We start from the raw sequence: 27,657 nt of genomic DNA, 5'->3' as shown, positions 1-27,657 counted from the left end.
TTGTTGTTATTGGATTTTTGTTATTATAGCAATATCTTCGCATAATTTTTGGAAGCAAAATGTTGCTCTCACGAGGCATTGCATTCTTAAAATTTTCTCTCTCTTTCAAATGCAGATGTTGTTCCTAACCACTTTAATCCTCAACCATCAACATCAGTGGATTAAGTGAAAACGAAAATAAAGATGCGAGAAAAAAACTCAATTTTAATTGTAAATTATAGTGTGCATATGTAATCTACAATATTCTATGAAAGATGACTTTACTGTGAGGACACTAACAATGAAATGACACTACTACATAGCATCAATGACATTAGATCCAAATGTAAAATTTAAAACTTAATTGGATGCCAAATTAAGAAATACGCTTGTCCCTATTGTCCGTATTAGCAATTCTCTACACCTCTATTATCTTACTAATATCAATATTGACTTGCTCTTTCCAAATTACTCTTAGTTGTTTGTCACCCATCTACTTATTAATTTGGCCAAAAGAGGTGGCACGTGAGAAAGTTGATATGAATTGATTGAAAACTACAAAATTATGGCATTTTAGAATATGTCATTCGTAATTGTTAATTTCATTTTTCACTTGTTGAAACGAGTAATCCGCCATTACATCTAGGGAAAAAAAAACAACTTAAAAGCAAAATCTACATACCTCAGCCTTAATCTTCACTTTCATCACATTCCAAAGAAAAAGTAACGAAAATTCAGTTATTTGGCAAGTACAATACCAAAAAAATGTATTATACACTAATGAGCCATGTGGATCTCCCAACAATCAGGGGCCAAGCACTTCTGTACCTATTTTAATAAGAATTTTGTTAATAGGACACTCTTAAACACCTCATAAATATAAGTTTGTCATTTTTAGTATAAGTTGATAGTGCTAGTACGAGCACCTAGATGGGGTGAATAGGTTCGAAAACAACTTTTGTAAAATATAATATAAAACTTTATTTTTAACCTGAGTCTGGTCGACAATAGACTTTGTAGAGGAAATTAGACTCTAAGAATTAAACAGAGTTACGAGCAAAATAAAAGAGTTCATGGAAGAAAATAAGAACACAAGGTTTACGGTGGTTAGGCTCAATCCAAGCCTACATCCACTCTCCCGCACTGACAGCCCACCGGCTGGATTTCGCTATGAATCAAAAGAGTTGTTAGAGTATCACGTTCTTGATTCCACAGTGTAGAGACTCTGCTACACTTCCTCAAGGCCTCACAAATGTCTAAACTCTCTTTTGAGTACAAATATACACTCAACAAGTGAATCAACAAAGAACAAGGAGCTTCAAACTTTGGAATTTATCTATCCACACACACTCGAATAACTAGAGCATCTTCCTTATATACTCCTCCATGCCTTCATAACCGTTGGCACCTTCCAAAGGAGTTATTCTAATTCACCCGTTGGACATAATCAATTAGGGAGATCTCGAGTTACTTAAGGAATGTGTTGATAGCCCATCAATCCTGCTCGCCCATACAATCAGGATCTAGGTTTCCATAAGTAGAACCTTCCAAGTAAACTTCGCCAATCAACAAATCCAAATTACTCTAATTAAATTTAAATGAATAATAGATCTTGAGATGCTATCTCCAGCCGTGAGAACTTCTTTAGCCGCTCGAATCAAATCCTTAAAGAGATACTCGAATTTAGATAAGTCTTATTCGACGGACTAGAAACTGTCAATGAGGGCAGACTTTATATCTTGAGTCTGGCGGTCAGGCGGTCTTTAGACTTTGACGAAAGAGTGCGCAAGTCTTCAAACTAGACTGATGGAAATGTTTTGTCAGCTTCAAAACAAATAAGGAAGTTTTCTCCAATAATCTCCCAATTTTTTATGGTGACAAAACTTTCTTGAAGATTTGGATACTTTTGACCTGCAAGATAATACTCAAGCAAACAATGATATCTCATAAAGGATAAATGGATTAGGATAAAGATAGAATCGAATCTGCATCCACAGGAAATGAGTTAGTTCTATAAGAACAACTATCTTTGCCATGAATATCAACAACACTTAAGATACTACAAGCATTAAACAATCAAACAGTCCAAATCAAAACATAGTCCAAACCAATCATAATCACACAAGAATTCAAATCCAAAAGTCAAATCAAATCAAATCTGCACCAATTGCACCAACTTCTCCCCCTTTTTGTCAACATTAAAAAGATAGAGACGAAAAAGAGATTTGGATAAAATTAAGATTGTTTTGGAAGGCGAACGAGCTGGAAATCTCCCATCGACTTGATAGTCTCCTCCAGCTTTCTCAGATCCTCCTTTAGTTGCGCTACTTCCTCACCCTTGGCAGTTGCTTGAACTTGAAGATTAAGGGCCTGAACTTGGTTGAGCAATGAAACTGAAGAGGCTTGATTAGCATTCTGCATATTCTAAAATTCGCATCCCAAGGCATAAATCTGACCTCGCATCTCCAAAAGAACATCAAGCAATCTTCTAAAGTCTGCTGAGTTGTCAGTTTGAGTGCTTGCTTTTATATGATCATTTTATGGAGTATTAGCAGATGATGGTATTTCAGCATGAGCACCCAGATTCGGAGATGAAACCTCATGACCTTCTTCAAGAAATTGAGAGGTATATACATCTTTTGGATCGGCAGGAGAACGATTGACATCATCACTAGTAAAAACAAGTGAAGGAGTACCTATTTTCTCAGTAGCTCCCTATGTTTCAATGCCTTCAGGTGGAGAGAAATACTCTTCATGCTTTGTCTCTTCTTCAGTGACACGATGACCTTGTTCTCCGCTTTGCTCTTCTTCTGCAATTATTCCTTCCTCTGCTTCTTTCCTCATCGATTCCCTCTCTTTATTCCTCTACTCTGCTTCTTTTCTGTTTTGGTTCTCTCTATCCTCTATCTCTGGAACAAAACGCTGTAAGTTCCTTAAGGCAAGAACGGAAATGGTGATATCATCCTCATCTTCTTCATCCTGCAAGTTGAGTGTTCTTCTTCTTTTAGATAAAGCTGTCATGGGCTCCTTGCCTTTCTGTTTTGCAGCCACAAGGTCTTGACGAGACTTGACAGGAGTCTTCTCCTTAAATTGCTCTAAGACCTTGTTTAGCTCTTTCAGACGCATCTTTGAAACCATTTTCAGTCCCACCACCATTTCATCACAGGTTCGAACACACAGAATTTTGGGAGGCTGAATGTTAAAATGTTTGAATAGCTGAGTAATAAGTGCTGAATAAGGAAGTTGACATTTGTCCTTCACCATTGATCTATACATATGAAACATGATAGTGTGCAGCAGAGAAAATTTTTTACCAGCATCGATAGCATACATCAGCTTCGCTTCTGAATTGGAGACATCAGTCTTTGATGTGGATTTGGGTCTAAGACAATTAATCACAATCTTGTGAAACAAAATATTTGAGGCATGCATTCTCAAATATGAAATTTGGCCTTCTGCCATTGCATCCCGAACAAGCTCCACAATCGCACGACCAATAGACACACTAATTGATTGGAACATCCCTCTCTCTACTCCAATCACATCAGCTAGAGTGTCCATATCAACCACATAATCCTAGTCTCTAACACTGAAAGAAAATCTATTCGCATCCAAAAAGCTTAGATTGGAATAGAAATACGCAATAAGTTACGGATGAGCAACTGTAGTCCCAGAGCAAAATCGTTCAAGTTGATATAAAGTAAATTTCTCTTGTAATTTCACGTTTAGAGAGTTGAGAAAATCAAAATCCACATTTCTTGAGTTCATCACCCCTCGCTTCAGCAACTTAGAGTAAACTCGCTTATGTTCCTCAGAACGAAACAGATCAGCTCTTCTTCCTCGAACATCTTTTCATCATCATTCGTTCCATCCAGTTGACTAAAACCTCTAACACGTGGATCACTTGGGAAATTCGTAAAAGCTCTTTCTGCCGAGCCAACAGGAGCAATCCTCAAACATTCCATTGTTTGTAAGAAATGGGTTTCATTTTTGTACCCCTTTTCATTCAAAAATTCATCAATAATGTTCATTGGAGAACCTCCATCCTTTAAAGCAGAGTAGAGTTTGAAAATAAAAGCGGGCTTTTGAGTCCTTACAAGTTTGGCATCCTCAATAATTTCTTCCTCCACTTGATGTTGCTGAACATTCTGTGGTCTAGCCTGAGGAGTATGGCGCAGTTGAGAATGTTGTGGAATCTGCTGTTGCCTTGGAGATTCTTCTTCTTTGGTAAGGTCAAAGTGCGTAGGACCCTCACGCATATGCTATGGTCCCCTGCTTGCAATCCTTGAAAACTTTCTTTGGGAAGACATTATCACAGTCTTTGAGAGAGTTTCCGAACTCGATTCGCGAGAAAGATGAAAACTTTAAGGATTAAACTAGGGAGAAAAAGTAGGAATGTGATGTTATATGCTTCTAGGGTTTGTAAGTAAAAAGAGGAAGAAAAACAGTATATAAAGAAATCGAAACAAGGTATACGAATTGTCACAAAAAGGAAAAAATAAAAATGCATTTTAAAAAATAACTACCTTTTTGAAAATAGATAACTATCATTTTAAAAAGATAACTTCCTTTTGAAAAAGAATAATTGCTACAATTTCAAAAACTTGGAAAGATAACATCAATCAATTGCAGATTAATAAACAATCGTACCTTTTCGAGATTTTATCCGAAAGATAAATTGCTAGAACTGAAATGACTTACAGTCGTGATTCTTTGAGTCAATGAATTGAATCAAGACTTATCCGTTTTGAACATGATCTCTAATAAAATGATGTCGAATCTCTATGTGCTTTGCTCTTGAATGAAGAATTGGATTCTTGGTGAGATTAATTGGGCTGGCGTTATCACATTTGATTTCTATACATGAGTCTTCGATTCCAAATTCTCTTAGTTGTTATTTTATCCATAAGATTTGAGAACAACAACTTCCAAGAGCCACATACTCCGCTTCTGCTGTTGAAAAAGCTACAGTACTTTGCTTCCTTGAAAACCAAGATACTATCCTGTTACTAAGCAATTGACAAGTGTCCGATGTGCTCTTTCTATCAACTCTACATTATGCTAGATCTGCGTCTGAGTATCCAAGGAGAGTAAAGTCTCCTTCTTTAGGATACCATAGACCTAACTTGGAGATTGTAGCAACGTATTTGATGATGCGTTTTACAGCACTTAGATGAGATTCTTTGAAATCTGATTGAAATCTGGTACAAATGCAAACACTAAACAAAATGTCAAGTCTAGAGGCAGTAAGATAAAGAAGTGAACCAATGATACTCCTGTATAGCTTCTGGTCAACTTTCTTTCCTCCTTCATCTTTGTCCAGCTTCAAAGAACTTGACTTTGGTATATCAGTCTTTTTGCAATTTTCCAAACCGAACTTTTTAACAAGTTCTTTAGCATGTTTTTCTTGGTGAATGAAAATTCCTTCCTTCAATTGTTTTACTTGTAGTCCGAGAAAGAAAGATAGTTCACCCATCATGCTCATTTCGAATTCATCCTGTATAGACTTAGAGAATTTCTTGCACAGATTTTCGTTAAGTGATCCAAAAATAATATTATCAACATAGATTTGAATAAGTAGAAAGTTTTTACTTTCTCTTTTGATAAACAGAGTAGTGTCTACTTTACCTTTAACAAAGTCATTTTGGATTAGAAATTTACTTAACTTGTCGTACCAAGCTCGAGGTGATTGCTTTAAACCATATAGCGCATTTTTCAGTCTGAATATAGAGTCTGGTTTCATTGGGTCTTTAAACTGGGAGGTTGTTCCATATAGACTTCATCTTGGATTAATCCATTTAGGAATGCACTTTTGACGTCCATTTGGAATAACTTGAAATTCTTATAACAAGCAAAAACAAGTAATAATCTAATTGATTCTAACCTTGCTACTGGTGCGTAAGTCTCATCATAGTCCATCCCTTCTTCTTGCGTATATCTTTTGGCCACGAGTCTTGCTTTGTTCCTTATAACTTTCCCTTTCTCGTCCATCTTGTTCCTGAAAATCCATTTAGCTCCAATAACAGATTTACCTTTTGGTTTATGAGTTAATTCCCAAACATCGTTAACACTGAACTGCCTGAGCTCCTCTTGCATAGCTTCAATCCAGCTTTCATCAGTTAAAGCTTATTCTATGCTTTTGGGTTCTATTTCAGAAATAAGAGCCACAGTACTAGACTCTTCATGCCTTTTGAATCTTGTACGAATCCCTTCATCAATGTCACCAATAATGAGATCTTTGGATGACTGGACTTATGCTTCCAGTTACTGGTTGGTTGACAGATTGTTGATCTTTTTCTTCATTTGATTCTTCAACGTTCATTTGTTGTTGACCTTCTATAGTCTGAGCTGCTTCTGGAGAATTGGACTTTGTGGAGTCTGGAGCATGTTCAGATTCTTCAGGTTGAGTCTAGATCGATTGATTTTGTATAAGATTTTGAAATTTGACATTCATTGATTCTTCCATAGATTAAGTCTTCTTGTTGTATATTATGTAAGCTTTACTGGTGGTTGAATATCCAAGGAAGATTCATTCGTTTGCCAAAAAGTATACCCAAGTAAATCGTGAATAATCATCCACTATTACTAGGCAATATCTCTTTCCACCAATGCTTTGAGTTCTAATTGGTCCAAAGAGATCCATATGTAGGAGCTGTAACACATTATTAGTAGAAACTTGATTTACTGGTTTGAAAGAACTTCTAACCTCTTTTCCCAACACACATGGTGTGCATAATTCAGATTTTTGGTATATCAGGTTAGGTAGTCCACGAACAAGTTTTTTTGCAGAGATCTTGGTCATTTGCTTCATGTTGATATGGCCAAGTTTTCGATGCCAGAGATTAGCTTCCTCTTGAATTGAAATTAGACATTGAGATTTTTCTAATTTGATATCCAGAAGATAGATGTTCCCATGTCTTCGCCCCGTGAAAGTCTTAGAGAAGTCTTTACTAGTTCCCGAACATATTCCTTCTTGAAAATTGATTTTGAAACCTGTGTCGCACAGTTGGTTGATACTTAGCAAGTTGTAATTGAGTCCTTCTACTAAGGAGACATTGTTAATTGTGAGACTTCCAATCTTTACTGTTTCACATCCGACAATTTTTCCTTTACTATTTCCACCAAAGAGACTTTTCTACCATTAACTTGCACAAGCTTTATGAAACAACTTGAATCTCCTGTCATATGTCTTAAGCATCCACTATCCAAGTACCATTTGACATTTTTCTTGATAATGACCTGCATTTAAAAAAGAAATTCAAGCTTTCTTTGGTACCCACACTTTCTTGGGTCCAATGGAGTTAGTGCAATATACGGTCTTTGTCCAATCCTTCTTAACAGGTTTCCGAACTATGGGACATTCTTTCTCAAAGTGTTCTGAGCTATTGCACTTAGAACATTTAAGAGCATTACGGCCAACAGGTTTTATAAAGACTTTTTGAAAATGATTCCTATAAAAGGCTTTTGTAGGTCTTTGCTTGATTCTTTCCTTTACTTTTGGAAAATCAATTAGAGGAATGGTTTCAGAAGTCATTCCCAAGCTTGATTTATTAAAGTAAGGTCTTTGTGTTGAAAGAATCTTTTCTAATTTCTTAGATCCTATAAAAAAAACCTTTTTGAAATAATTGAAATATCATTTTTCAAAAATGTATTTTCTTTTGAAAGAGAGTCTGCATTTTCTTTCAAAGTAATAAAACTTTTATCTAAATTTTCAAACTTTTCTTTCCAAACAATCTCCTATTGCTTGTGTAGAATTTTCCCTTTTTAGCTCGAAAATCCTCTTGAGAGAGGTTTTTGAGACTAAGACACAGTTCATCAATATATTTAGAGATTTTAGTATGAATTTTTAAATTACTTACCTTGATTTCACTGTCTGAGTCCGAGTCCGTATCTGTCTCGAGTCTAAATCTGATTCTGATTTTGCCATTAAACAAATATTAGCAAAATCATCATCACTCTCTTTGCATTCGGTATCTCTCCAAGTTTCTGCTTTGAGTGTATTTATGTATTTCTCAGCTTTTTCTTTCTTTTTCTTCAGTAAAGGACAGTTAGGTCTGATGTGTCTATTTTTCTTGCATTCAAAACAAGTCACATCTTTATTAGATTCATCATCCTCAGCTGATTTATTTTGAAACTTTTGAGAGCTTTATTTCTTCCAATTGAATTTTCTTCCCTTTTTGTTCAGTTTTCTGAACATTTTTATCATGAGAGCAAGCTCTTCATCATCCATATCGTCTTCAGAATCTGTAACATCAAAATCATCATTAGATTTTAAAACAATAGATTTTTTTACCTTTGAGGTCTTCATCTTCATTGATTTGCTCCACTTCATAAGACTGAAGAGTGCCAACTAATTCGTCAACGGAGAGTGGCATTATCCTTTGTGTCTCTCTTATTGAGTTCTTTATGTGATTCAAATCTTTGGAAAGTCCACGCAGCAGTTTGTTAACCTTCACAGGTCCTAAGATTGGTTGACCTTGATACTTAAGACTATTCACGATTTCTATAAAATGACTAAACATGTCAGTGATAGATTCTCCTGGCTTCATCTTGAAGGCTTCATATTGATCGAGTAGAATATTGATTCTGGTTTCTTTCACTCGATCAGTCCCTTCATACGTAATGTGCAGCCTATCCCAGACTTCTTTAGCTGTTTCACAAGAAGATATTTTGTTATATTCAGTAGGAGATAATGCACAATATAAGGAGTAAATTGCTTTTGTATTAAGAACTTGTCTCTTGGTTATCTTTTCTTGAGTCATCTCGCTAGCCTCTGCAACTTCTTTTCCCCTTTCTGAGACTGTTGTAGCTTTATGAATGATTCCTTTATCTACCACATCCCATTCCAGAGGATCTTTCGATCTTAGGAATGCTTTCATCTTGTTTTTCCATATGCTGTATTCATTTCCATCAAAATAAGGTGGTCTGGTGTTGTTTTGCTCTTCAACCAAACCTGGAGCCAACATACTAGCCATGAATCTTTAACTCTAAAGTAAAAACACTTCAATTTAATGAGTACACAGGTTCTGATACCAATTGATAGTGCTAGTACGAGCACCTAGAGGGGGATGAATAGGTGCGAAAACAACTTTTGTAAAATATAATATAAAACTTTACTTTTAACCTGAGTTTGGTTGACAATAGACTTTGTAGAAGAAATCAGACTCTAACAATTAAATGGAGTTACGACCAAAATAAAATAGTTTAGGGAATAGAATAAGAACACAAGATTTATAGTGGTTCGGCTTAATCCAAGCCTACGTCCACTCTCCCGCACTGACGGCCCACCGACTGAATTTCGCTATGAATCAAAAGAGTTGTTACAGTATCACGTCATTGATTCCATAGTGTAGAGACTTTGCTACACTTTCTCAATGCCTCACAAATGTCTAAACTCTCTTTTGAGTACAAATATACGCTCAACAAGTGAATCAGCAAAGAACAAAGAGCTTCAGATTTTGGAATTTATCTATCACGCACACACTCGAATAACTAAAGCGTCTTTCTTATATACTCCTCCATGTCTTCATAACCGTTGGCACCTTCCAAATGAATTCTTCCAATCTACCCATTGGACATAATCAATTAGGGAGATCTCGAGTTACTTAAGGAATGTGATGATAGCCCACCAATCCTACTCGCCCATACAATTAGGATCTAGGTTTCCATAAGTAGAACCTTCTAAGTAAACTTCGCCAATCAATGGATCCAAATTATTCGAATTAAATCCAAACGAATAATAGATCTTGAGATGTTATCTCCAGCCGTGAGAACTTCTTTAACCGCTCGAATCAAATCCTTAAAGAGATACTTGAATTTAGATAAGTCTTCTTCGACGGAGTAGAAACTATCAATGAGGGCAGACTTTATATCTTGAGTCTGGCGGTCTGGCGGTCTTTAGACTTTGACGAAAGAGTCTGCAAGTCTTCAGACTAGACTAATGGAAACGTTTTGTCAGCTTCAAAACAAATAAGGAAGTTTTCTCCAACATAAGTATCTCAAAGCACTCATTAACAAAACCATGTTGATAATGGTCATTTTCTTTTCGAATAATCATAATGGAAGCATTATATATTCCTCTTGCATAAATAGAACAAAAAAAAAAGTTAAATGATAAAATCGTTTCCCTTCATCCATGGACAACGAATCAAGAAATTTAATAGGTTTGTAATTGGGACTTTTACTCTCAACGATTTTTTACAGAGGTGTACCATTCTTCAGTCCCTAAGATATTGCATGCATCTATTTTCTTAGCCATGGACAAAACCTAGCTAGCATTTTCCCTCTAATATTCATTAAGCATTTAGAAATCATATTTTTATTGGCAAAACTCTATTTAATGCACGTATTATAGAATTGATTATTTTTCATACTATAATAATGATTAATAATTAATTGATACAATCAACCCAAAAGACTTATTGTACCATATTCTTTATGTAAAGAGCCAAATAAAATTTCACTAATGATCATCTATTTTGTGGCAATGGAGACATTTGTGTCACACCGCATGACGCAATCACGTGAATTCATGCTCGACCATTGACACATAAGAAATCGCACTTTTTTTCTAGAGTCGATGGTCGCTAAGGATCGATCATCGAGGGTAAACTCTCACAAGTCTATTGAGTTAGATCTTGAGGGTCAAGGGTTGCACGCGGCTCGCCTATCCTCAACCTATAATCTTTTACAATTCCTTTCACAAAATATTTCTCCAATTATTTCACAATTAATCAATTCACAAACTATTTTCAAAATGGTAATAAATGGTCGGTCCAAATTTATGTAATGGATAAGCTAACGACATCTCTTTTTTCTTTTTCATAAATATGATGCCATGCTATGCATTTCATAACTAATAATGGATATAATCTATCACTCTGCAAAGACAAAAAAGGAGCTTACAAATTCAAAGAAAAGATAAGCACTGCCCAAGTGCGATTGTAAAACCAACAACAAAAGCCACTTCAAGGTGACAAACTTAACAATAAGGCTCAATTTACTAAACAACACAGTTTTAACAGTAGGAGAGAACCACGAAGAATTGTTACTGACACGAAACAATCACCAGTCCATTGTGGACTCTCCATTAAAGGATAGGAGTGCTCTTTTTTGAGGATAAATTAAAGAAGAAAAGCTAACAATTTCAACTTTCCACCCTTGAACTAACAGAAACAAAATCACTACCATACTCAAGAATCTGGATTGAATTAGAGATCGGCTTCTTACAAACAGAGCATTTTGGTGAAACCTCCAGTTCCGCGGATAACACACATCACTAACAACACACAAGATGATCGCATGGGACAAAAACGGATCTCCTCCTCCTCATTAGACAAATTACACGCAACCATCCATCTAGTATATCTCCCAATCATCCTCTACAAGAGTGTTGGGCTCATCAACTACAGCATGGCTCTACTGCTGTTGCTCCTGCTACTCCTGCTCATCCTGTCTACGTTGCCTCCACTTTTTCCATATGTTCCATTTTACGAGGAAAGAAGATTTAGCATAAGCCCAGTAAAGTAAAAAATTATAATGTCTTGAATTCATTAGGATACAGAATATGGTTACGAGTTTACTCGGTCGATAGCTATCAACCTTACAAAAGCAAAACCAAGGATACCAATTGACATCTTTCCAAGAAGAATACTACTCCAGAAGAGGGCAAGATCAATGATCATTTGATCTTTTGTTGTCTTGGTACTGGAAAATGTCAAATCAGTCAATTCAATAGTAGACGAGTACTGTCAAAAAAGGGCTGCCTACCGAAGATCAAACTTCTAAGTAGTAGACACTGAAGCATAATCATGTCAACTATCCTAGAAGGAAGTATGAGATGGTCGATTCTCAACGAACTGATTCATGTGAAGCAGACTATTTGCTTACAGATCATCACATAAACAAATGACAAGCATCAAAGGAAGTGGAGCCACATTTATCTTTTGACATGGAAGGGGAAAAATACTATAAAAATAGGAGGTTGTGCTGATCATCCAAAAATTCATGAAAGCACACAACTATGGAACTCTCCGTGTCATGCTAAATACAAAAACACACACTTCCAAACAGGCAATTCACAACTAAAGAAAATAGTGTACATGGGCGTAAGTCCACAAATGGAAAAAGAATCTCCCCTAGCAAGCATCAAGACTAATCGAATGTCCATCCATCACCATTAAAATGTAGATGAGAGGAAAACTTACAAAAAATAAGGAAAATCTTTGCATGACCTGATCTCTGGAATTCATTTTCAAAAGAAAAGGCTAACAACACTGACATACTTTCCTAATGGAAGAATTTTCTCTCCTCATCAAACAGTCCAACCTTCAAAAATAGAGAACAAGAGCATCAGATCAGATACTTGTACCAAAGTAAATACATCATTACAAAATTAAAGGAATTGCAACATCTAGATAATCAGAAAAATCTCAAGGTGCAAGAAACATTGCAGTTAACCATATGCATCAAGTTTACACGTCACAAACTTACAGGGTATTTACGACCAAAAAGTGCCTGGAGGAATGTGTAAGGAGAGAAGAATTCATCAGCTGTAGTTGGTGACATAATGTGGTAAGAGGTAGATGAAGCCAGGCCATCCATGTTCACAACAACATAATCTACTACTAGCCACTGACTGCCATCAATTACTACAAAAGGAACCTATAGTCAAACTAACAGATGTAAGCAAGTCCAACAACTAAAGTCTAAGCTAATAATTGACTACCATCTTCTAACACATCAAAGCAAAGTTTCTCGTAGTGCATAGTTTTGACCATCAGGACTGGGAAAAAGTTTTATAGAAATTAATTTATAAAGACAATCTCCATAAAATGATTGTATGAAAACTTTTCTTAAGGAACCTTCAATTTTGTCAGCCAAAGAAAGAGGAATCTCTGACTTCAGAAATCTCAAATCTCCAACACACAATGTGAGTAAGAAAGCATAATAACTAAATGCTCAAGACTAAAAGTGAAGCCTGGTAAAGTTGTCTCCTATCTCTCAATATTATAAGATTCACCAACTCTACATGTAATTTTTTTTTTTTTTTGGTGAAGTAATAGTATATCGAGCTTTAACCAGAAACTGTAAAAAGCGGATTAGCACCAAAAACTTACACTCATAAAGACAAACTAGTCAGAGCGAGTGGAAGGTGCCGACAAAAGAACAAGTCACTAAGACAAGGCTACAACGCCAAAAGGGCCAAACAAGGCAACCAGCTAGCTAAAACAAAGGCAACCAGCCAGCCAAACAACGGCTATCAAAAGAAAATGGGGAATCGCCACAACCAACGAGCAGCAACCAGCCGAACAAACCCGCCAACGCCAGCTGAAACAGCCACCAGAAAAAACACCCTCGCAACAGCAAACTCCAGCTTCAGAGCACCAAGCCACACCAAGCCACAACAGCAGTAGAACCTCACAGGAACAGCAACAACAAGAACAGGAAAGCAACCACCTCAAGGAGCAAAATAGCAAACGCATTAAAGCACCGAGACCTAAGAAGAGAAGATGATCAGGTCAAAACCCCAGTTACGCTGAAGCCTCCTATTTCTGAACGTTAAAGCATCGTCCTTAATAAGTTTAATGAGATGGTTTTTCATGACCGGGACCACCAACGTTTGTTCTCTAAACATAATACTATTCATGTTCTTCCAAATTAAGTGGCATAAGGCACCAAAGAGAACCGAGCAATGCAATAATAGAAATTTTTGCTAGAATGAAACTTCATTGCCCATTGAAGATTCTCCGACCAAGACCTATTGCACCAAAGGAGGTTGCATCTAGCAGCCCAAAAGAAAGCAAGGCTAGCAGTGATGCAACAACCAAAAAATAGATGATCGATGGAGTCTGGTGTCAACTTGCAAAAAGCACACACCGCATTGTCTATCCTACCATATGATAAGAAAAGAACCCGTGTAGCCAATCGGTTCTTGGTAATAAGCCAAGGTTGAATTGGAACCTCGGAGAGATCGTGTTGCACCAAATTAAAGCAGCCCAAGGAACCCGGTTCTTCTTACTTCTAATGGCCTCCCAAGCCGAGGCAACCGAGAATAATCCAGAGGAACTTTCCATCCAGTTAAACCGGTCAGGGACCTAAGAAAGGATAGGGAGGGGATACTCCCAAGACTCAATACTATCTAATGGACTGGCCGGGAAGGGGAAAAGGTCAGCCCGTCTTGCTGGATAAGCCAGAACTATAAATGAGAGAGTCCGAAAACAGTAGGTTTAGGGGACCTCTTGGGTGCCATTGGTCGAACCAGAAGGACACTGAGAGGCCATCTCCTATTCTCCAAAGGAAGGAAAGTCGGAACTCCCTCCTGAGTTGTAAATTTTCTTCCGAGGCCCATGGCTTGAGTGGGTTGGTTTCTAACCACCCGAAGTTTCTCCTTTTAAAAAAAAATCGAATGAATCCACTTGCACCAAAGAGATTCCTGTCGATAAAGAGGATCCAAATATGTAAGCATGGCCGCCTTATTCACAGGTCCCCGCACTGCCAAATGCAAGCCCTTCTTCCTTTTTTGGAAGACAAACGTCTCCCTAGGACACTTTAGCTCCTCCCCTTCCTAGGCCGGGGCTTTTCCAAAGAAATTGCCTCAAGACTTGTCCAATGCGATCCAACACTACAATAGGGATAATAAACACACTAGTCCAATAAGCTTGAATTGTATGAAGGACAGACGATCAGGCGAAGGACAGCTTGCAAGAGAGGAAGCTGGGTCTAGGATTGTACCCTTCACGGTAATGCAGTCAATTAGGAAAATACAATCCGCCTTGCCAAGCCTTGAGGAGATAATGGGCACCCCCAGATAGCGCACCAGCAACTTCCCTTCATGGAAACCGAAGGCATGGAGAATTTGACTCCAAAGAGGAGCCGACCCTCTAACAAGGAATACCTCACTCTTGTTTGTATTTGGCCTCAGTCCACTCCAAGTCGAGAAGGTATCAAGGCCTTCCTTCAGGAGAGAAATATATGCCATATCAGCTTCGCAAAAAAGGAAGACATCATCCGCAAAGAATAAGTGTGAAAACTTCAATGCTTTGCACCTCCAGAAGTATAAGAATCCCGGTTGCCTAGCACGTAAGCTCAGAATCCCCAAGAACACCTCAATGACCAAGGTAAAAAGATAAGGGGAGATGGGATCCCCCTGACGCAGGCCGTGGCCACTCGGGAAAAAGCCATGTAAATCCCCATTTAGAGAAATAGAATACTTTGGTGTGCGTACACAAACCATAATGAGTTGAATCAGCTGGTCGAGAAATCCAAAAGCATAGAGAACCAGCTCGAGAAAGTCCCAATCCACCATATCATTGACCTTTTGGAAGTCCACCTTGACTACACACTTAGAGGAATAAGAGTCGGGTAAAAATCCGGCAAAAGTTCTGGGCTAGAAGAATGTGGTCCACGATCGCCGCCCCCTTGAAAGCATTTTGAGACTGGTTGATAACATCAAGTAGAACTTTAGCCACACGGTTAGTCAAAACCTTGGTGATATATTTGTAAATAGTATTGCAGCAGACAATAGGCCTATAATCATTGACTAAAGAAGCATTGGGAACTTTAGGCACCAGGACAAGGATGGTGTTATTAAGTTCCCGAAGAAGTCTCCCTGAGGTAAAGAAATTTTTAATCGCTTCTAGGACCAATAGCCCTACTATCTCCCAGTTATGCTTGAAAAACTCCATCCCAAACCCATTCGGTCCAAGCGCCTTCCCACAAGCAAGGGAGAAAAAAGTGTTACGGATCTCAAACTCAGAAACAAGACGAGCAAGTGAACTAACCTGCTCTTCACTTAGAGGACGCCATATGACCTCTTGTATGTCCAGTAGCGATGGCCTCAAAGGCAAGGTCCTCGGCGCTAGGAGTTCTTGAAAGTGGGAGACAAAGGTGTGCTGCACTACCGCTGGATCCGAGACAAGAATACCGAATGTGTCCATGACAGAAAGAATTTTGTTCCTCAAATGTCTCCTATTGACATAGTGGTGGAAGAATTTAGTATTCGGGTCACCCTCTTTGAGCTACTTGATTATGGACTTCTATCTAAAAAATGACTCTTCCTGACTCTGCAAATCTACGAAGTTTCGTTGTTGAGTCTTCTCTAGCTCCGCAAGAGCTTCGTTGGTCGAGTCCTGCTGAAGACCAACCTGGGTGAGCCGAAGAGCATTCCTCGCCACAACTACCCTTTCAGAGATATGAGAGAATGACTCCCTGTTGAGCTACTTTAAACGGCCTTTGAGGGTTTTTAGCTTGCTCACTAACCTGTACATGGAAAAACCTTCATTGAGACTCTCCCATACTTGAGTAACAATAGCATGGAAGTCCGGGTGCTTTGTCCAGAAATCAAAGAACTTAAAAGGTTTCCTCCGATGAACTAGTTGCAACACATTTACTACCATAGGAGTATGGTCAGAAATGCTAGGGGCCAGGAAGAAGGCTTCTGAATAGGAGAATTCTTGGCTCCATTTTGTATTGACAAACACACAATCTATCTTCCTTAGTTTCTGGCTAGCTCTAAATGAAGTAGACCAGGGAAAGCGAAGGCCCACATACCTCAAATCTTTCAACTCTGTCTGAGAAAGACACTAATTAAATTCATCAAAGTAAGGAATCCAAGAGTTCAAACTCCCAATCCGATCAAATGGGTCCCTAATGGCATTAAAATTCCCAGCCACCATCCAAGCCGAGTCCTGCAAGATAGAATTCTTCCGAACAAGGTCCGCCCACAAAGGCCGCTTAGCTAGAAAGGTATGCTCTGCATTGATCACCAAGATACAGCAAACCAGCCTCGACAAAATAATCTAAGACTCCCATGGACCGCCTAAGCATTAGAAGAGGACACCTCAAAAGTAACTAGGGAAGGGTTCCAGCCGACCCAAATCCCACCCCTCGAGGAGAACTCGTAATTGGCCACCCAACACCAACCCAACAAGAGGTTTGCAGAGATAGAACCAAAAAGAGATTCTGGGACTTTAGTCTCTAGCAAACCGACAAAACATGGCCCATTAGAAGTAACTAGATTCCTAACTTTTGCCTGCCTAATAGGGTTAACCAAACCGTTAATATTCCAAAAATCTATATACATAAGTAGTATAGTATAAGAGGACAACGCCTACCTTCGCTTGCTTGATCTCCGCCGACTAGACACCGGCATGGGCTGAACAACAGGAGGAGGGGCTGGGCGTATCTGAGTCTTTTCCTGTCTAGGGTCAAGCTCCTTACAAGTGGAGGTGACCCTAGAAGAGGGAGGGTCCAGCAAATCATCATCGTCCAAACTACTGACCTGACTAGTAGGCCCATCCGATTCTTCATCAAAGGAGGATGAAGCAATAGAGTTCGTGGCAGTCGCCGGTTTATCCTTAGGAGTGCTAACGGGGGTCTCAAGGGGAGTGCAAACCTGTGTCTGCTCCTTTAGGCACCTCTGGTTCCTCCGAGCAAAAGTGGAAGGCTTCCCTGATCCTGAAGAGACACCCTTCAAATTTAGGGGTTGGTCTATTTCAAAAGGCGCATCCGGAAGAGAGGATAGCCCCTCCTTGGGTGTGAGGGAATGCTTTTTCCTCCTACCACCAACCTGGTTCCATTCAAGCCCAAGGCCAGCAGATGTCGCAGCTGCTTCTGAAACAGGGGCCGAGGGCTGGACAGCAAGAGCAGGGAGTTCAACAATCAAGTCTTGTTGGGCTTCTCCTTTTGGGCCTAAGGGGGCAAGAGGTTGGGCACACTTGTAGCCAAAAGCGCCATAGCTCGGGCATGCAATTGGTCGCCATTTGTGCTCAATCTCCACAGAACAAGATTTCCCATCGAGGTCTATGTCCACTAAGTTACACCTAGGCTGTGTTACTGATATCTCCACACAAACTTTTGCAAACAAGATCATTTCATTTGCTTGGTACAAAGATCAACATACAGCAGTTTGCCCACCGCACTAGCCACTGTACTTATCCCCATCGCAGACCAAAGCGCAAAGGAGAGATTCTTCAGCCTAATCCAAATAGGGACGGAAGAGTGGCTGTCTTTCTTAAGCTTCAGCCTCGGTTGCCATTGTTGTAGGACCAAAGGAACTCCGGCGACTGTTAGCGGGCCACCATCTAATATCTTCCTACGGAACTCACTATCTGAGATGTGAAAAAAATATAACCCTTAGTTATCAGCCAAGACTTCAACCAATTTATGCCCCCAGGGCATGCTTCAAAGCTATCTTGGTTAATTTGAATGGGAGTTTCTTCCCAATGTAGTACCCAACTAGGCATTCATGCCATTTAGGGTGAGTAGCCTCCAAAATTTCAGCAGACAATTTAATAACAAGCTTATCATCAACATAGGTAGGGGGAATAAACGAAAGATCATACCCCTTGGTCACTATTTTAGCTATGTTGGCCCACGAGCGGGCGGGAGGGGGATCCTTTCCTTGTAGGTTGTTGGGCTGAGGACGCTTAGAGGTGGACCTAGTACAGGAACGACCACGAGAAACATCAGGGCCTTGCGAGGCCTTACGAGACACTCGAGGGAGCCTCATCAGCCTGAGGTGCTACCGTAAGTGCAGTAGCAACTGAAGAGTGCTGAGCTTGAGGACCCAAGGAGGGAATCTGCTCACCAGAACCATCCGCAACAAGTTGGGCCAAGGCCACTTCACCAGTCATCATCGCAGACGAAGAAGCCATGCCAGATGACGAACCTGAGAGGAAACGGAACCCTAGCACGAACAAAGCATAACTCTAGAAGGAGGGCGAACCAGTCCAATTGGTTCAGTGGGAAGGAAAAGGAGGGGAAGGCGAGCCCAGCCTCCGAAACTCAGCTCCAACCGTCGGTCACAGCTCCAGAATCGAGCAAAATCAGTAGCACAGGAATAGTAGCAAAATTGCTAGAAAAGAGAGCAAATATGAACAGTATCTACCAACTCTACATGTATTTATATGTGAGGAAAGCAATAAACTCCCTTCTACCATGATAGAACACATCAACCTTAACCTGCTATCAAGAAACTCGATTCTTTTGAAAGAATAGAACTTTCACTACCTCTTAATTTGGATAAAGTATAGACCTTATCATGCACCATCCGGAGATTAGGAAATGAACACCATGTGATGTCCCATGGCAAAACCAATTTTGATATGTCTACCATCACAATTATATGTACAGTCTCCCAGACATTTCCAATCTCAAAGGCAAAAATAAAATGTGAGATTACACCTTAAAACTAGAAGGAGGTACATGGTTCCTAGCTGAAGACAAGCAATATGTAATGGAACCCCACTCAAAGAACGAGTAACAGAAGCTTTAAGAGCAACTTTCCAGTGAGATATAGCTTAAAAATAAGATCTAACTTCTGGAAAAAATCTGCTTACCATTCTTAGCGATGAGGATTTTTGTTCCCACAATAATCTGACAATATAGCCCCTAGATCTGAACTCCATCCGAAAAACCCCTTCCACTCATTGTATGTGCCCTTCATAATGAAAACAGAAGATCAAGCTTATCAAATGATCATGCAAACCTAAGGTAAACAGGAAAAAATTCCATTTTAGAAAAGCCATGATTGACACAAGTAATTATGACATTTTAACGCATGAACTGCAATTTGCTCCATTATGCAGACTTCGCAAACTAGGAGCGATCACTGGTGTTATCAATTGGAACTCACAATTAGGCGCGAGAAGGGTATAGGCACCCGGTGCATGTGAAAGCCCCTCAAATATAAGAGGATACCTAACAGCAGGGAGACCCCGAATCCTAGACTTCTTTCTCTACTTTCTAAACATTGATCTTCTCCTTGGTCTAAACACTTTCTTCTTGCTTATTCTCCAGGTATGTAGAGACCAAATCAACATTGTGATTGTGTCTTCCCAAACCGGACTTGTATATCATTTTTAAGGCCCAAAAGCACTAGTGCATCCATCTCCAATGCATTTTAATTTCCCAAACAAGAATATCTTGAGAAGATAAAAGCAGCGCATCTATCCTACTGCAACAAGTTACTCTGTTAAAATTCTTCTTTGATATTTCCTTCCTTCATCAAGACCAAAGTACATTAAGACACAATCTTAAAACTCATCGTCTGTACAGAAGAAGAAGGAATTCACGTGCTAAACCAACACTATTAGCCATAAGCTAGAAAACTCTCGACTTTCAAAATGTCAAATTTACTTCACATCACAAAAGAAGAATAGAAGTAACACAACCATACCAGCAAATGCACTTATACCAAATGATGCAGTTAAGTCATCGATGCAGCCTCCCCACAAATCATGAAATCCTCCTTGTCTTGACATCCACTTATATTAAGACCAACCATTCAAAAAGAAAGTAGTAACGACTATGACATTTCCAAGACTAACTACACAAATTCACAAGGGCTCCTCGATGTGGTATTGAAAGAGAAGACGAAACATCCATTGACTGAAGTAGGCAATAAAAGACATGACTTGCTTACACTGATGCAAAGCACACGGATAGAATATCTGCACATGAGACATAAATTTACCCCTTGTACACATCTTCATGTTTTAATCCAAAAGAGTGCGTGTACACATACTTATCGTTTGAGTCCTCTGTACGATCACCGCCCTATTGTCGCAGTCCTGCGAGACCAACACATTCTGCCTCAAGCTCTTCCACGTCCCTCCTTCGACAGCCGATTTCGCCTCCACGAGGCCACGCGCAATCATGAGATCCTTCGTTCCCGACCGGCTCGACGAATCGGGCTCCGAATCGGAACCGCCTTTGAGGGAGAGCACGGACCGGAGGTGGCAACGCGGACCGAGGGGACGTCTTGGAGCTTGTGGAGAGTGGAGGAGCTCGAGGTGAACTTGACGATCGTGCGGACAACGGCGTAAGCAAGGGTCATGATGGATTTTTCCTTTTGATGGGCCTAAGTAAGGCCCGTCCACTCATGTTGGGCCCAAAAGCCCGGCCCTTGAATTAAGAGTCCATGGAGGAACTTATTATAGATAAAAGGGAAAATCTAAGAGATGGTTATTAAGAGAAGTTACGTATTTTTTGAAAGAGAGATTACTTTCTTTATGTTCTTCTCACCGTTTTCTCTCTATGAAAAAAGGAACAGGATTATCCTCTGAAGAACAGTGTGTTGATTTTTCTTCTTATCGCAACACCGGTGTTTAGTATGTAAAAATAAAGTACGTTCAATTCTATGACATGCTTTCTGATCGGTGATTCATGTGTTTTACTTGGCTTGCTTCCACTTCGTTGTTTCTCTCAAGGTTCGATTCTGTGTCGAATCACTATTTTAAGAATTCCGTTTTTCCAAATTTCTCAACAGGTCAGGCCGATGATGGCGCCGTCGAATGAGAGGGCGAAGTTGGAGAGGAGAGAGACTATGGCTTGCTCGCACGAGGACATGGTGCGGTTTTGGGAATTAGGTGCTCGTGGTATGGGGTGGTGTTTCTAGGCGCTCACATGTGAGCGGAGGCGCGATATGGCGGCGGGGTGATCACAATCAAGGCAGCGGCGCGTGCAGGGCGGCAGGAGCGGCTCTCGGCGGTGCGGAAAAAGAGTTCTGCGAGTAAAAATATCCAACTCTCGACGATGACGGTTCACAGTTGGGAGATTGAAACTGATAGTGGGCTGATGGGCCGATCCTAGAAGCTTCATGATTAAGTTGGGCCAAGCCCAATTTCGTACAATCGTAGCTTGGTGACCAGCCTTCACTTTAGAAGAGCTAAGTCACATTCAGGTTGGGTTCTGTTTGGTCAAAGCCGAAGCAAAGGGCCCTTTTCAAATATCATCAAATTCATTTGTAGTTTTAGGAAATTGATGGAGAGATTCATGGTGAATTTGAAGGCTAACAAGCTCTAAATGTTAAAAGAAAATGTTAGGAACAGAAAGCAAGAGATGGATACAACTTAAGAATGCTTCGAGCTTGGGAGATTATTGCAAACTTCTCAATGTATTGATACAAATTGAGCTTTGTTATTGTTAATGATATTATAACAATAAAATTAACAATAACATTACCAATATTGCAACCGTAAAGAAGCAAATCAGAACAAGGGTGTATTACTGGTCGTGGGAATTTATGAATTGTAAGATCATTTCTGCATTTACAAAAATGCAAGAACGTAGATGTAATTTAATAGTGGCGAAACTAATTTTACCAGCACAAGATACAATTATGAACATCCTTTTGCTTTTATGATACAAAAAGGTATATTACTTCAACAAGACTACATTAGCGATTTACAAAGAATAAGTATAATTAAGATCATAGAGGATTAGCACTTGCTCAATTTACCAATTACAAGGGAAATTACTACTTTAAAGTTGCATTACCTATCTTAAGAGATGTCACTACTTTGAAATAAATTATTCCTTCCATAACACAATATAATACTTGGTAATTATAGCATAATGCAATAGATTATCCCAAACTATTGCCAATAACAAATACTCGGTAATTAACTTAAAGCTTTGGTAAATTGCTAAATTCCTCATAATTCGATTGTATTGATCGATCGTCTGGAAATCTTTATAGAAAATAGCAACATGCCTTTACACTTCATAAATTAGAAATGTCATTACAAGTAAATATGAAGTAATATTATAGTTTTCTGCAATAAACTATGATTGGTAGTTCACTTCCTAATTGTTATCAGAAACTTCTCTTTAAAATTTGTAACTCCATAATGAAATTAGTATTACCAAGTAATTATCCTATAGCGTAATTTTCCTCAGAAAGTCATAATTTGTAGTTTGTATCTCTAGTAATTATACATGCAACAATTGTAATTTGCTTGACATTGTTGGGATCTCAATTGCACCTATATTTAGTACTTTCTTTTTTTTTTTTTTTATGTGGCGGTATAGGGTCCATTTGATTCGACTTTTGGGAATGCATTTTCAAAAATGCAAATACTTTTGAGTGAAAGGAATTTTCGAAATGCAAATAGCGTTTGTTGAATTGTAATTTTAAAGTATATTGAGAAACAACTTTGGCCAAAATACCGTTTGGTAAAATTTACATTTGTAAATGACTTTTATTAAATTAAAAAAAAATAGTTGTATTTTTTTTTTAAGTCCAGCCCTGGATCTTAGGATCAAGTGGCCGGATGAATCGGCCTCCTAGGTTGCGCGACCTCAAGCGGTGTCACTTGGGGTCGTGCGATTCGGGCGGCGTGCGCCAAGTCGCGCGACCCAAGCGTTGCCTGAGGTCCGGCGACGGTCGCCGAGGTCAAGTGACCCTCAGGCGGCAATCGCCAGCGCATTGCCGGCGCGCACGAGCCCTTGGCCAACAATCATCGACCTCCGATCGACTTTTCCATGCGGTGATTTTGGAGAAGATAAATAGTAATCGAAACTCACATTCCGAAAATGCAAGTTCTCAAATGACCTCCAAACTTGCTTTGGACTAAGGGCCCTTAGAGTCCTTTGAAATGTAATTGCATCTTGCCAAAGTCGCCCAAAAAAATTGAATTAAACACATTTGCATTTTGCCAATGAACTTTAAACTCCAAAATCCATTCTCAAAGCCGAACCAAATGGAGCCATAGCAGCACAATTCATAGCAATAAATGCCTATCACCCGCTAATTCAACTAATCAGTTAGTAAAATACTTTATCGGATTTTTTTTATTTAAAATCATAAATTTACCGTTTCAATCTCCATCGTGCCATCTACTTTCCTATTTGACGAGGGGTATATTGGGAACAAGGGGAAAGAGGCTAATTATCCGTTAGAAATTTAAAAATAAAAAGAAGAAATCCTAACCCAACGTCACATCATCAGCTCTCTTCGTCTTCTCCTTCTGCTTATTTCCCTTTTTTTTTCCCTCTCTCGATCGGAGCAGGCCGATGATCGACGAACGGACGCCCGCAGCGTTGGGGCACTTTGGTCGGGGCTCGGCAACGGGGTTGCCCCATGGTGGCGGCGAAGGCGATAGGCTGATCACTGGCGTGAGGGGCTTGTTGGAGTTTGAGGTGGATCAGTAAATTTTCTCTAATTTTTTCGCCTTTTGGCTTGTGTGATTGGGTGCTGATGCCGTCGTTAGTGATAAATCCTGTCGTAAGAGCTTAAGAATCATGTCCCGACTTCTGAATAGCAGTTTTCCTTACATCGATTTAGACTGGAATTACTGTTTTTCATAGTTCTTTTGGAATTTGCTCTTTCGTAACATGAAGATAACAGTGAAATTACCTCATCAGTCGTACTGTCTAGTGTATTTCAGTTTTGAGGAATTACCTTTTCAATTGATGATTCACTTTTGCTTATCCTTAGATCAATCCTTAATGTCTTACGCCAGAGCTTTCTTTACCACTTTTCTTTCCAAATGCTGCATGTGATTGTCCTTTCTCTGATTTATAAAAGAAATAATTTCCAATGTATCTCTAAATTCCAGTGCTTTGGAATTTTAATGTGTTTCATGTTGGTAGTTTATTTATAAAACAAATAAAGATGTGCATTGTCCCACATCGAAAAGATGTGAGTACACACGTGGACGAGATTTGATATTAACTAACGATCATTAATTTTATTTATTGAAAATTCAGATTTGTTTCTATAAAATTAACTATAAAGTCTTGTTGAAACAGTGCGATTGTTCACGAAAAGTTACGATTATTTCAAATTTTTTATGTCTTTTCAAGTAACATTTGAGACATACTTATTCATGAAATGTTGGCTTTGTTCTTTTTGCAACTTTTTGAAGAGTTGCCTCTATTCAAAAGACAAAAATAAGTACGTTCGTTTTGATATCAAACTAACTTCTTCTTCCATTTTTTTGTTTATTTTTGGAAACTACAGCCACTGTTTCTAATTGTTTTCCATGAGAGATCTGAAGAAATACTAGAATTGCTTCTAGTATTCTCATTTGAGACTTTGTGTATCGGAGAAAATTTGCCGGTGACAAACTTAACAACTTTGTGGGGCAAATAAATCGCTAAAAAAAAGTGATATTGCAGCGCCAGAAGTCGACTTGATTTGAGTCGACTTAATTACTCTAAAGATCGAATTCATTGTTACACCCAATTCGGAACCCATATTTTTCAACAATTTTAAGGATCTATTTCGCAACAATGAAGTCAAGTGGATGAAGCGCACAGAACGAGTTAGAGGTGTTCATATTCAACAAACCAAGGCTGCATAATAATTCTTTACGTCCTCCACTGGAGCAAGTGGACATCTTCGAAATCAGAGACCCTGCAATGCTGTCCTCTGGACGATGCTTCTGATCCTGCTCCGAAGGCTCTTCCTTCGTATGAGCGGCGATTTAGATATCAATACAATTGTGGGAACACCATATATAGACAAACGCAGGCAAAAAATAAAAAACAAAAATGAGATCTGTTGGAGGCTCTTGAGGGAGCAGAAGGTGCAAGAAAGGGCGCTGGAGGTCGCGAGAAGCAATTTGGAACAGTACTATAGGGTGTTCGGAGATGGGGGCTGCGTGATGAAATTCGGATTGATTCGTCACTCGATCGAATCCGAGAAATGGCATGCAGTTCGGCCCAATCGCAGGAGGAGCCGAGCATCGAGACGGACAAGCTCAGCTACGAGATCTTCTCGATCCTCGAGACCAACTTCCTCTTCGGCTACGACGACCCCGACCAGAAGAAGCTCTTCGTCCCCAAACCCGTACCCGATGCACCGCCGCAAGAGCCGAAGCCTCGTGAAGATCTCCCCCAGAATCTTCACGAGGTCGACATCTTGGTCGCGGACCAGCGAGGAAAATCTGCGAATTGCCTTTCTCTGGGCGAAGCGCACGAAAGCCATCGTTTTATATCAAGCGTGGTGACGCGGAGATGGAAAGATCCAAAGCTCCGATATTTGAACAAGAAGACAAGGATCATGAAGGGCGATGACTATCTTGAGTATCTCCTCCTAAACCCCAACCATAGTCTCGAGGATGATCTGTTGCTCCTCGATCCGGAATTCATTGAGAAGTCCAATGACAACACTCCTTGGTCTGACAATGGGATTGAGGACCCAAACTCATTTGATGATCCCGGCGTTTGGCACATGTTTAATGGACAAACATGGTAAGGGGAACAAAGGGGCTGGTTCATCCCATGCGGGCTCCTCAGGGGTGAGCAATGGCGGCACGGAGCATTGCTTCTATCAAAAACAGGAAAATCGGAACCATTTCGTGCCGAGGCTGCTCGCCAATTGTGCTTAGAGAAATCATTCATTCTTATGGTGCGTTCTATTATTCTTCCAATAGAAAAGAAACTTTGCTTGATGATTATTCTATGTGAGGAGTTCAGGTATGGTCGAATACTGTGGCCAAGTTCTGTGTTTGATCACGCGCCGATGGTGTTTGCCATTTGCTAATACTTTTGTCACAATTTTTTTTTCTCATTTGTCTGAAAGTATATTGACCTGGATTAAGTCATAGTAGTTAATTTCCAAGTCATTTCAATGATCTAATGTATTTTCTGAATCATCGTTTTCTTTGTCGTATGTTTTATGCCCGTGGTTACTGATGGCGGTTGTGGGTGAGATGATGCTGCTGGATCCAAGGCCTAAATGATGATTATTACACGCATCGGCATAGGCCGCTGAAGTAGACAAAAAAAAAAAAAAAAAACTGGTCGATGGTGCGTGTTTAGCAAAATTGCCATGTGACGTGTACACTTACCGGGAGAAAGATACTGTCCAGCAGATGGACCGGAGGCACCCTTTGAGTCTTTGGCTTGATTAAGCGAAGGGGACCCTTTGAGTCTTTGGATTGATTAAGTGAAGGGGACGTTGACTCTTTTTGCTCAGATTTCATTGAATCGAGGAATCTATTTTTGATTTGTTTGGCAAAGCGAGGAGAGATGATAACGTCAAATATGGTTCGGAGGAACAATGACTAGGGTCATTGGGAATACCTTTGGTAGCTATGGATCTCCAACAACGATAGTCGGCAGATATTTGGCCAATAATGCTCCTCATGAAATATCAAGCGAAGTCGGAGCGTCCACTTCATAAAAATAAAAAATAAAAATAAAAATAAATAAATAAAGAACACCCTTCATACCTAGAAGCTGCGGAACACCGTGTTGCCGCACTCCTCGCGATCGCGAATGAAGGTGTGGATGATCCGCACCGCCACCACGGTGCTGCTGTGGACGTGCGTGGTGCAATTGACGGCCTTGGGAGAGACGTGGGGGCCGAGAGTGTTGCTGGGTTTGCCTTCTTGCCTGTCTCAAGAATTTGCGGTCTTGGACGACGAGGCTTCCGCGGTTTCTGTCAGGCTCAAGATGAAGTGGATCGAGGCTTGACCTTTTTCAAATGCCACAAATTAGTTGGTCAGATATTTCCTGCACCAGATTCTTCCATTGATACAGATAAGTATATTTATTTTAAATTCACTAAGAAAATGCTGTTTTAGTGTGTTTATACGTTGATAATATGCTTATTTTGGAACTAATATGATTAAAATCATTGAGATTAAGAAGTATCTAACTTTCATTTTCAAAATGAAAGATTTGGATGAAATAGATACTATCTTAAGTATTAAAATTAAAAAAATAGTGGAGGTTATTCTTTGAGCTAAAGTGATTACATAGAGAAGATGTTGTATAGATTTAAACATCTTGTTTTAAAATATATAAGTACTCCATTTGATTCCTGGTGGAGAGTTTTTAGTGTGGGTGCTATGGGTCTTTAATGTATGCGATTCATTATACTAGATTGATATTACTTTTTTGTATATGCAAGTTGAGTAAATACTAATAATCCAAAGATAG

General features: G+C 39.4%; 1 long non-coding RNA gene across 1 annotated transcript in view; it reads right to left on the bottom strand.

Moving 5' to 3' along the window:
- LOC120294688 overlaps window positions 1-19,393 on the bottom strand; it is a 35,151-nt gene extending 15,758 nt beyond the window's left edge. The window contains exon 1 of the long non-coding RNA XR_005551925.1: window positions 19,320-19,393. This is a non-coding gene — a long non-coding RNA (uncharacterized LOC120294688). The remainder of the gene's footprint in view (window positions 1-19,319) is intronic.
- Between the last annotated feature and the right edge of the window lie 8,264 nt (window positions 19,394-27,657).

This window comes from Eucalyptus grandis, chromosome 6 (genome assembly GCF_016545825.1).
Source record: "Eucalyptus grandis isolate ANBG69807.140 chromosome 6, ASM1654582v1, whole genome shotgun sequence".
NCBI classification, from domain to species: Eukaryota; Viridiplantae; Streptophyta; class Magnoliopsida; order Myrtales; family Myrtaceae; genus Eucalyptus; species Eucalyptus grandis.
This window is presented reverse-complemented; position numbering and strand designations above follow the sequence as displayed.